We start from the raw sequence: 12,994 nt of genomic DNA, 5'->3' as shown, positions 1-12,994 counted from the left end.
TTTGGTTTTTTTTTTTTTTTTTTTTTTTTGGCGTTTACGGGGGTATTTGGGTAATTTTTTTAGTTGTAGAGTGTATTTTTGGTCATTTTTAGGGTTTAGGGGTACTTTTATCCTTTTCAAAGTTTTCAAGGCATTTTGGTCACCTTTTGGCTTAGGGTGCATGGTGGACATTTTTAATGCATATGGGGTATTTGGTTCATTTTCAGCTGTCGGGGTATTTTGGTGTCTCAACCATTTTTTGAGTTTATTGTGGGGTAGGTTGGCCTTCTTTTAGTCTTAGGGGCATTTTAGTCATTTTCATTGAATAATACATTATATTTCCTCCAATTTTGGTGTTTTCTTAGGATTCAAGGGTATTGTGGTCTTTTTCTAGGCTTCAAAGGTATTTCAGCCATTTTCTTGCTTCAGGGGTATTTCAATCATTTTTTGGGTGGTAGGGGTGTCTCAGTCATTTTTTGAGTTTGTGGGGTAGGTTGTCCTTCTTTTAATCTTAGGGGTATTTCAGTCGTTCTTAAATGAATATTAAATTATATTTCCTCCAATTTTGGTTGTTTCTTATGATTCAATGGTATTGTGGTCTTTTTTAAGGCTTCAATGGTATTTAAGTTATTTCTCGAACTTTGGAGGTATTTCAAGCATTTTTTGGATTGTCGGGGTGTCTAAGCCATTTTTTGAGTTTGTGGGGTAGGTTGGTCTTCTTTTAATCTTAGGAGTATTTTAGTCGTTCTCAAATGAATATTAAATTATATTTCCTCCAATTTTGGTTTTTTCTTATGATTCAAGGGTGTTGTAGTCTTTTTATAGGCTTCAATGGTATTTCAATTTATTTTCTTGTTTCGGGGGTATTTCAGTCATTTTATGGGTGGTAGAGGTGTTTGAGCCATTTTTTGAGTTTGTGGGGAAGGTTGGCCTTCTTTTAGTCTTAGGGGTATTATAGTTGTTTTTAAATGAATATTGAATTATATTTCTTCCAATTTTGGTTTTTTTGTATGATTCAAGGGTATTGTGTTCGTGTTATAGTCTTCAATGGTATTTCAGTTATTTTTCTTGTTTCGGGGGTATTTTAGTCATTTTTTGGGTGGTAGGGGTGTCTTAGCCATTTTTTGAGTTTGTGGTGTAGGTTGGCCTTCTTTTAGTCTTTGGGATATTTCAGTCGTTTTCATTGAATAATACATTATATTTCCTCCAATTTTGGCGTTTTCTTAGGATTCAAGGGTATTGTGGTCTTTTTCTAGGCTTCAAAGGTATTTCAGCTATTTTTCTTACTTCAAGGTGTTTCAACCATTTTTTGGGTGGCAGGGGTGTTTCGGTTATTTTCTACAGTTATGGAGGTAAGTTGGCCTTCTTTTAGTTTTAGGGGTATTTTAGTCATTCCAAAATAATATTAAATAATATTTTAATTTTTTGGTCCTCAATCTCATCTTACCATTTTTTTTTTAGTAATTACATTATATTTTAGTAATTTGTAGTGAGGAATTATATTTATTAATTTAAAGTATAAAATTAAAATATTTTAAAATATTTTGAAGTATTAAATTAAATTAAATTTTGTTAAATTAAATTATTAAAATATATTTTTATTAATTAATATATTTCATTTTATTAATTTGTAGTGTTAAATTATATTTTATTAATTTGAAGTATTATATTAAATCTTATTAATTAATAAATTATACTCAATTAATGTGTAGTATTAAAATATATTTACATAATTGGAAGTATTATTTATATTGTTGTTAATTAGTAAATTATATTTTATTGACAATTGTATTATTAAATTTCGTTTTAGTAATTTGAAGTACTAAATTATATATTTGTTAATTTGTAGGATTAAATTATAATTTTTTAATTATTAAATTCTATTTTATTAATTTGATGAATTAATATTATTTTATTAAAAAAATCCATAAAGAGCTATTAAGGTGGGCTTGATTTTCGTCACAACAAGTTATATTCCCGTCATAATAAAGCATAGCCTACTCTTTCTTTATTGTAGCAGCTTCAAATCCGTTGTAATAGGTCAAAATGTTGTCACAATAAACATTTGCTGAATTCCCTCTAAAACTCTTCGGTTCTCACCAAAACACTTGGTAAAAATTTGGGGTCTCTTTACTCTCTCACTCAAATCAAACCATCGGATTGCCCACCCAAACACTCTCTACCTCCTTCTCCCTCACTCTCATCTCTGTACCCTCGCCGCTCAGACTGCTGAGTCACCACCATTCTCCCTGCCGTCCAACAGTCCTTCGACAACGTTTTTCTCCTTTACTCCCTCCCTCACTCTCCCTTACACTCCATCGGCCTTGCCTTCTGCTGCTGACACCACCACCTCCAACGACATAGCCACCACGGCCATCCTCGGACTCCTTCCCTTCCTAAGTCGCTTGACACGCCCCTAACGGTATAGCTTCCACTCTTTATTTAGGGTCCGTTTGTTTCGGTTTCAAACGGTTTCCGGAAATTATTTTCCGAAAAATTGGGTGTTTGGCTATTCCTTCAAATTTGGTCAAACTGAAAACCATTTCCGGTTGATCGAAAATAATGCCAAAAACGGGTGAAATTGATTTCCGGATTTATTTTCACTTCAAATGAAATTTTCCGGAAAAGAGAGAAGAGAGCACGAAGAGACCCAGCAACCTTCGACCCAGAGAGAGCACGAACCGGCGCTCCAAGCCCAGAGCCTATCACCGGCGACCTTCGACCCACGAACCCACCAGTTGCACCGCGTCGGTGAGACCCACGAGTCGCACCGCATCGGCGAGACCCACGAGTCGCACCGCGTCGGCGAGACCCAGTGAGACCCACGACTCGCACCGCGTCGGCGAGACCCAGTGAGACCCACGAGTCGCACCGCGAGATCCACGAGTCACGCCATCGCACCTCGTCGTCTCCTCGATCGCGCCATCGCACCTCGACGTCTCCTCGATCGCACCTCGTCATCTCCTTGATCGGACCTCGTCGTCTCCTCGATCGCGCCATCGCCTCCTCGATCGCGCCATCGCACCTCGTCGTCGACCTAGACCCATCACCTCCTCGAGCTCGCCGATCCACGAACCAGACCCATCGCCTTCGACCGCCGACCCATCGCCTCGTGCGAGAGAGAAGGAGCTAGAGAGTCAAAAAAAAAAAAAAAAAAAATTAATTTGATTGTTGTTGTTTTTGTTGTTGTTGTTTTTTTAATTTGATTGTTGTTGTTGTTGTTGTTTGATGAACTGAGTTGTTGTTGTTGTTGTTTGATGAACTGAGTTGTTGTTGTTGTTGTGTTGTTGCCGGAATTTGCTGCCGGAAAATAGCATTTTCCTAATAGAACCAAACGCATGAAAATATTTTCCACAACAATTTTCATAATTCAACCAAACACTTAAAAATATTTTCCTTTTCCGGAAAATAGCATTTCCGGAAAATATGTATTTTCTGGAAAACGTTTTACACGAAACAAACACAGCCTTATTTACCTTTTTTTCTTTTTGTTTTTCATAAAATATTTTTCTTGGGTTTTTGGTTTTTCAATGATGGGGCTATTTGACAATGAAAGTTTAGGGGGCGCAATATGTGTTTTGTTGTTTGTTGTTGTATCTATGATGTTACTAAATTGGACCCAATTTGAATTTTTGGGTTTCTAAAATTGTAGATAAATGAGGTGAGAAGATGAACAATTAGAAATCTTTGGACATTAAAATTATGCATTTTTTATTTATTTATGAAATTGGTAACTGCATGTGTGTGTGTGTGTGGTTGACTTTTACATTATGCATTTTCTATGAAATTGGTAAGAGTGTGCGTCTGTGTGTGTAAAATTGTAAATGTAATCGGGTTGATGGGAAAGGGAGGTGAAGGAGATAAGAAATTAGAAATATTTGGACTCGAATTATGGATTTTCTATGTATGTATGAATGAAAGTTCTGTTTGGTATATGAGGAAATGTATGGATGGATGGACTTGCTGTTTGTTAATAGTTTGTTTGGTTTATGGTAAAATTGGTAAGAGATACTAATAAATTAGGAATTTGGGGTTTATAAATTATGCACTTTTTAAACTATGCTCTGTATGGTTTCTAAGGAAATGGAAGATAGACTAGATGTTTTTGTTAATGATTTGTCCATTTGTTGGGAAAATGTGGAGAAGGATAGATAGAGAGAGAAAGAGATGATGATGATGAATTATAGGTTTTTTATTATTGAAATTATGCATCTTTTGGTTATGGTGAACAACAAAAGGGTGTTTCTCGTTAACTTTGATAAAATGAATATCTAGTTCCTTATTGATAACTTGAATGTGATCTCAATATCTTATGTCATAAGATATAAGATATTAAGATGATATTAATAACATGATTTTAATGGAATTGTTGTGTAAAACTAGTTCAAATCAACAAGGATGTATCCACAAAAAAATAAAAATAAAATAAAAAAATAAAAAAAATAAAAAAAATAAAATTCATTTTGGCATTACATGCATCAATTCATTCATTACATATCATAAAAATAATCTTGAGGTTCTAACGATTGCAATGGTGTATCCGGTTTCCAAATCAGACCATCGGATCGAAAGATATCGCATGATCAAGTTTGCACGGTCAACATGCATTATATCTAGGTAGAGTCAACCACATGTGATTAATTTAAATTAATTCTAATTGGTTAAACAATTAAAATTAATTAAATAATTTTGTGATTGGTTGATAATTAGTGTCTAAAATAGGGATGCATGCATAGGAATAAAAGGGATGATTGGATAACAATAAAATTGTGGATAATCTAAACTTTATCAAGAAAAGAGATAAAAAGAAATCATGTACGGTGGATGAAAACACGTCTAGGTGCAAGGACTGGATCAAAAAACCCTAGAAGGAGAGTCCATAAGGCACAAGAACACGAAAGAGTGTTTGGCATCCAAAAGCACCATTCGACACTTTTGGAGTGCTGAACGACACTTTAAAAGTGCCGAATTGGCATCTTTTAGGCTTTGGCCCAACGGCTTTCAGGTGACGATAAGGCACACCCTTTTCGATCTTTTTGCAGAAGGATCAATCTTGATTTGTATTCTAAACTTTGGGGCTATTTTTTAGAGTTTTCTGGCTTCTATAAATAGAGACCTAGGTCTCATAATTCATCACTTTTTTCTACACTTTAAGAGGCATACGTTTTGAGGTTCTCAAATTGCTGATGCTTGCTAATTCTCTCTGAGATTTTTTGATTAAATTAGGGTTTTTAGGTTTCAAAGATAACTGAATAAGTTTCTTTGAACCCTAAAACATCCTCTCAAAAACAAGAGTGCTCATACAAGAGGTAGTTTTCAATCACCTTATTCTCTTTTATGTTTCATGTGAAAGTTCAAATAGGGTGTGAAACACCTATGAACGTTTAGACCCTCAAATATAAAATTACTAACACAAGCTTATACACAAACAATATATGTGCAGAATGATGAATATAAGCTAAACCCAAATTAGTAAAACACTCTAAACCATAATTAACACAATTACAGTAGTAATTAAAAGGTAAAGAGTAAAGGAAGAGTGATGCAAACACAAAGATAACACAGCGATGTGTTATCGAAGAGGAAACTAAAGTACTCAACGAAAAACCTCTTCACTGCCCTCCAAGTGGTCAATAATTCACTAGAGAATAAAGTTGGGATACGTGAATAGCAGAAGACCCTCTAAACTTGATCTACCTAGTGCACCTAAGCCCTCCAAGTTTCTTGCTCCAATAGGGTTACGCCGAACATTTTCTTCTATAGCTTACCAAATCCCGTAATAGCCTATTGCATAAACCAAAAGGAATTGGTCCCTTATGAATTGCTTCCCAAGCACCAAGATTCCTCCTCACTGATATGGGTATAGTGAGATAAGGATTTGACTAAATGTACCTCTCAAGGATATGTCAATGGAGAAGGTGAAAGTAGAGGAATTTTGAGAATCAAAAGATGAAAATTGTGGATGAGTCAATCTTATTTTTCTCTATGGTTTCTCTTTTAAAATTCTCTCTAGAAGCACTCTACATTTTGTGGGTATAAAGGTATTTATATTAGGGTGTATGAGAAATATGAAAAGTCAGTTTTTAACAAACACGACATTCTGGCAACTCAGCCTCGTGACTGGAACGAGTCGCAAGTTTGAGTTGTAAGCTAACTGCCTAGCTAGAATGGAAGTTTTCTCCTATAGTGCTCCAACTGTCATGACCCTTCAGCTCCCTTTGCATGCTTCACACGTGTGCCATTCTGGCGACTTTCCAGTCGCGAGACTCCTTTGAATTGCACACTTTTTGAGATTTCTTCACACTCTCTCACACACTACCCTTACATAATTTCCATCTAAATACAAGGTATCTAATTGCTAAATTGCAAGCAAATTTGGCACAGAATAAAGCCAACACATGATTGAATAAATTCAATCTTACAATCTCCCCCTTTGGCTATTCCGTAACAAAACCCTAAAACAGACTCTAGACTTAATATGTGAGTTGGGAACAGTTGCCAAAACTCACTCACATCCTAATTCAAGAAGTTATGAAGCTCTTGAACCATACGAACAAGTATTTCCTGAAAACAACAACACAAGACGATCATTGTAAGCAGAAATCTTGAAATGCATATAGAGTAGGCACAATGCGATCAAGTAGTAAAGAGTATAGCAATAAAGCATAATTTGACCAAACAAGAACAATCACTATAAATAGTGATCACAATGATCGTTCACACAAGGAATGAATATTCGGACATGCAAGCTAATAAGCTCAATGCAAAGTATCATTTGCATGTCCAACACTCAACCGATTCAAAAACACAAAGAAATTGCATCAAGGATATAAAATCCAAAAAGGGCATAAGTGTGAAGTACTAAAGAAAATGCATAACATTAACTAAAAGTACTGAGCTACAAAGCACAGGTATAAATAATAAAGTATTGAATATAAATTGAAATAATTAAACCAACATACCAACAGTTTTAAACAAAACACAATGTAAACACCAAGAGTTATAAAAAACTATAAACACATAAGCTGAAAACAAGACAAGCCAAAAGTATGTGTGTATGTATCAGTATTCTCCTTTTGAGCTCACACAACTCCTCCTTTCAATATGCATACTTTCCATTCTTGTGTTGCTCTCCCCCTTACTATATGCTATCATCCAAGCTATATACAATGAGTTGCTCTCCCCCTTTTTGGCATGAATAGCTAAAGGTTGTCCTCTAGTTTTTGTTGATTAGCATCTAACTGTGTCTCAATGGTTGTGAGACGCATTTGAACTTGGTTGTTGGTGGAGTAGAGAACATTTTCCAATCCAGAATTATGCTGATGCAAACCCTCAATCAAAGTGCTCAACCTGTCAGCTTGAGAGCTAGGATGTATAGGCTGAGTGCTAGTCGTCTGCAACTCAGGAGTGTAAGGAGATGCTATCTCGGTATGCATAGGCATAGTACGAGTGGTTGAGCCATGACCGAAAGAAGTGGCATGAGGTAAAAATTCACTCTTAGGTGCTTTGGAAGAGTGGCTTTTGCTTGCATGAAGAGAAATCATGGACAGTGGGTGAAGTCGAACCAGTGTCTTTCCATATTTTGGTGGACGAACCCCTTTAAGTACCATAATTTCCATCTTTTTCTTGTTGCTGTTCTCCCTATTAACTGGAAGATGTGAGCAGAAATGTCAATTTAAACTTTGGTGATGAGATCACATAGAAACTACGCTCTTCCAAGGTTGATGAATCTAGTGTTTGACAGTGGATAAAGGTTGAAGAACATGATCAAAATGAGAGTTTTCAGTTCAGGTGCAAACTTTGCAGTTCCAATAGACGTGCCTTTGGATGAAATCTCATGATCTAGCCCAAGAATTTGAAGTATATCTTGCACTTGAGGAAGCTTATCATCATATGGAGCGAGGTCTACATTTGCCAGTCGAGTGATCCAATGGACCTCTACAATGTAATTTGGAGTAATGATGAATTTCTTTCCTCGAACCCAACACTTTAGTTTAACTCCAGTAAATCTGGCATTTGAGTAGAACTCCATGACTAGTTTATCAATTGGATCCTCAAAGTTCCTGAATAAATCAGCCCAATCTTTTTCTTCAAAAATCCTAGGAATAAAAGACGTTCCCAGGGTATCAAATCTCACAATCCATTCCACCATAGTAGGAGTTTTTTCAAAAATGCTGGAGTATGTCTGAGAATCGAGGGGAGTTTTGAATCTCTCACTGTTTGAGTCATGGGTCAAATGATGAGTTTGTTTTGAAATAGGGGATGATAGAACATCAATCATTGGTTCTTTTCCATGAGAGGAACGATGAGACAGTTGCAAAAGAACATACACAGAGTAGAGAACCAATTGCAAAACCACAAGACACAAACACAAACTTCATTAGATCCATGTTAGTAAAAAAAAATTATAATGATAGAAAGAGAGAAACATTACTCAACCATGTTAAATGAACCACTTAGGAAACACAAGTGCATGTGGTGAGCATATGTTATGCATGGCTAAGCACACTGTAATCCATGAAGTCCACAGAAGCACAAGAAAATGTCTATGAGACATTTTACCATGAGCATGATATGCATAGCACAGCACAGGCAGGGTATAATCCTCGACAATGAGACACAAAAATGAGAATCATGTAGTATAAGCATCATACCATCAAAACCAACAAAACCCATTCAACAAACTCAATAAAATATACCCAAACCATATTCAAACAACATATTTTTGAAAACTCAACACAACTCAAAATCCAAGAAATCAAAGGTTAGAAATATGAAATACTCTAATAAAAAGAAAGAACCGATACCTTTTCTTGAAGATTTGTGAAGAAAAATAGAAGTTTTGTAGTTTTTGAAGAGGGAGACAATGAACAGTCACAATATGCGAGGGAAAACTAAAAAGTTTTTGAAAACTACCTTGAAAATAACCCTCAATGCACAAAACATGCGATTTTTGCAACTGGAATGAGTCGCAAACAAGTCGCTAGTGCAAGTCGCCAAAAACCCGTATGACAAAATTTGAAAAATTTGTCTAAGTGTTTTTCATGACTGGGGCTTTGACTTGCCAGAGAGTTGCCAGACGCTTCTAAGTAAGCTCGCGATTGGGCCTTGCAACTTGCTTAACCCACGAGGCAGAGTTGCCAAAACAAGGCTACACAATTTTTGAAAATTTTCAAACTAAAAACACTTTTCAAAAACAACTAAAACACTCAAAAATCCTTTTGTGTTCAATCAACATATAATTGAGCATGTGCAACACATTTAAACTAGTACAATCACAAAAATGAATAAGACATTCATTGAACATAGACATGTGTGATGTGTGTAGGTACCAAAGATGAGATAATCCTTAGGCCTCGCTTGGGAGGAGGGAATGGAATGGAATGGAAAAGAATGAAAAGAATCATTTTATAATATTCTTCCATTCCCTCGTTTGGGAGTTTTAATGGAGGGAATGGAAAGTTCAATCCCTTATTTAGGAGTTTAAGTAGGAGGGAACGGAATGGGTAGAAGGGAACACTCATTCCTCTCTATTCCCTTAAAATCTCAAATTTTCATTTCTCTTGAAATTGGGAGGAATGGAAGGGAATGAAATTAGATTTAATGATTTTTTTACTAAACTCCCAAAATATTCCTATATATTTAACTCTTTATTTTAAAATATGGTCTAATAGGAATATTGTCATAAAATGATTTCATTCCATTCCTTTTATGCTGCTTCCAAACAAGATTACTTACATTACATTCATTTTCATTCTTTTCCATTCCTTTATTTTAAAACATCCAATCAAGGTTACTTAATTCCATTCCATTCCATTCTTTTCCCTTACTTAAATATATTTCATTCCATTCTTTTCCATTTTCTTATGATCATTCCATTTCATTTTATTCCTTTCCCTTATGAACTCCCAAGCGGAGCCTTAGTCTAATGTGAAGCTTCAATGATCAATTCAACCAAGACATACACAATTAACATGAGGAAAAGTGACCTATCTTAATTATAGAAATATGTATATATGACCTCCCACAAAACTTGATTACAACTTTTGAAACTTTTCATTTTGCTTCATACACATCATAACATTTAATCATTTTGAATCAATACATCTCATTTTAAGATCGATGCCTAAAATTTTTGATATTTCAATTTGATGAACAAGCCTTTGGCTTTTGGGGGGCATCATACATTTTCATAAAAGTTGCTTTTCCTTTTTTCTAGTCAAATACTAGTATGTGTGACGGCTTTTGCAGCTCATTATTTCTTTTTATTTTGAGATTTACATTTGTTGAGCTCTTTAAGGAAAAAAAAAAGTGGGAAGATATATAGGCACAAGTCTATGCAAGACTCAAGATCAACAAAACCATTGACTAATCATTCATGAAAAGTTTGAATATCTATTTACAATAGTCACATAGATGTCAAGATTTTTCCCATAATGATATGAGTGCATAAAGAACAAGCTACGCTCATAAATGCACAAAGCCATTAATACAAAGGTATAAGGCAAAACATGCTTGTGAAAAAACACAATAATGTTGATCAAACTTTTTGGATTTTCTATTTCTTATATGTTTTTGGATTTTTGACATAAAAGCAAGTAAAGATTGATCAAAAACAAAAATGTAAAAACATTCAAAGCAAATAGCAAACAAACAAAATTTTCAACACATGCTAGAATGATAAAAAAAAGCACACAATCAATTAAAGTCATAAAACATAAGAAGTATTAATGCATGGACATGTTGTAATGCTTATGCATTTGTACCCTTCTTCACCCACATGACACTTGCATTCGGGGTGATATCCCTAAAGGATTGGGTACTATTGTTCTGATTTTCAAACCTTCTAGTGAAGCATGTCAAACAAGTGGTGAATGCATCAATCAGCTTCATCACATTCCTCATTCTGGGGTCACCTTCTTGACCTTTTGATTGCTCAGCAGTCCAATTCCCTTTTCTATATCTTGGTCCTCTCGACCTTTGATCACTTGAATTCTCTAATGCTTGAAGTTTACGACAATTTGGTCTGGTGTGTCCTTGAATTCCACAGTGATGGCAGAAATGTTGAGTTCTCGAACCTCTTTGTGACTTTGGGAGTAATTTCCCTTTACCCTTAGGTTTCACCACTGATTGTTTAGGAGACTTAGTCAAAAACTGTTGGTCAGTCACATTCCATTTCTCAAGAGTAGTGATTGCCACCATTGGTTCCTTAGCTTTCATAAACTTCATATCCTAGGACATATTGGCACTCGAATTGCTCTCTCCAGTGTATCCTAATCCACTTTTGTCGGTGAAAGGTTTTTGATGAGCAAGCACTTCATCAAGCTTCTTGGAGGAAACCCGCTCTAATTTAGCATTAGCTTGAATCACCTCGAGCTTAAGAAATTTTATCTTTGAGTAGGCTTGGGTCAACTCTCCATTCAGTGTCTCGACTTCACATTTAGTCTCCTTGCATCGCACTAAAAGACTCTTGTAGTCTTGCTCTGCTCTCTTCATTTTCTTAATGGCTACTTTAGCTACTTTTGCATATTCACCGGTCTTCTCAAGGAGGGAATTGTAGGTCTCTTGCAGTCCCACTATTCTTTCATCTTCCTTATCATCGGATTCCTCTACTATCCCTATTGACTCCAATTCAGTGTGCTCACCAAGCTCTTCCACTAACACATTCAAATCATCTGAAGATTCCATGGGAGCAATGGTCATGAATACAAAGAAGTTTCCCTCTCCATCAAAGCTTTCTTCTAAATTTGAATTAGAGGAGTCGGTGTCACTAATAGTAGTGGCATATACTTTACCATTCCATCTCAAATAGTTCGGACACTCTTTCTTGAGATGTCCATGACCATTGCATTCATAGCACATAATTCCTTGAGAAGATTGAGAATCCTTCTTATCTTTCTTCTTGAAATCCTTTTTCTCCTTCTAGGAACTTGGGAATTTTCCCTTCTTAGCAAATTTTCCATTCTTTTTGAACTTCAAGAACTTTCGGAAGTTCTTAACAAGATACGCCACATCTTTCTCGACCTCATCCTCATCCGATGAGTCTTAAGCTTCCATTCTCTCATTGATTGTCTTTAGAGAAAGTGATTTGCTCTTCCTTTGTGATGGTAGAGAAAGGTCATAGGTCTGAGGTGAGCCAATAAGTTCTTGCTCCAATAGGATTATGCCGAACCTTGTCTTTTCTAGCTTACCGAATCCTGCAATAGCCCATTGCATCAACCAAAATGAATTGGTCCCTTCTGAGCTGCTTCCCAAGCACCAAAATACCTCCTCACTGATATGGGTATGGTGAGATAAAGATTTGGATAAATGTACCTCTTAAGGATATGTCAATGAAGAGGGTGAGAGTAGAGGAATTTGGAAAATCAAAGAATGAAGATTGTGGATGAGTCAATCTTGTTTTTCTCTAGGCTTTCTCTCTCAAAATTCTCTCTGGAAACACTCTACATTTCATGGGTATAAGGGTATTTATAGTAGGGTGTACGAGGAATGCAAAAGGTTAGTTTTCAATAAATAGGGCATTCTGGCAACTCAGCCTCGCGCCTAGAACGAGTCTCGAGTTTGAGTCGGGAGCTAATTGCCTGGCCAAATTGGAAGTTTTGTCTTGTAGTGCTCTAGCTGTTGTAACCCTTTAGTTCCCCTTGCATGCTCCACACTATGCCATTTTGGTGACTTACCAGTCGCGAGACTCCCTTGAATTGCACACTTTTTAAGATTTCTTCACACACACTACCTTTACATAATTCCTACCTAAATACAGGGTATCTAATTGCTAAATTACAAGCAAATTTGATATGGAATAAAGCCAACACATGATTGAATAAATTCAACCTTACATCATGTTTATGATGTTGCATGTTTTCCTTTGTCCATAACATGAGTTGTTAATTGTTGTCTTGTTAAAGCATGATCTTGATTTTGTTTATGTAATTGTTATGATCTCTTTCTTAATTCCAAGGGATAATTACAATTTACCCACCTGTGGTTTGACCCGATTTCTATGTGCCTACCTGTG

This window comes from Quercus suber, unplaced genomic scaffold (genome assembly GCF_002906115.3).
Source record: "Quercus suber isolate HL8 unplaced genomic scaffold, Cork oak 2.0 scaffold_70, whole genome shotgun sequence".
Lineage (NCBI taxonomy): Eukaryota > Viridiplantae > Streptophyta > Magnoliopsida > Fagales > Fagaceae > Quercus > Quercus suber.
The sequence above is the reverse complement of the archived record's forward strand: the minus strand, read 5'-3'. Positions refer to the sequence as shown.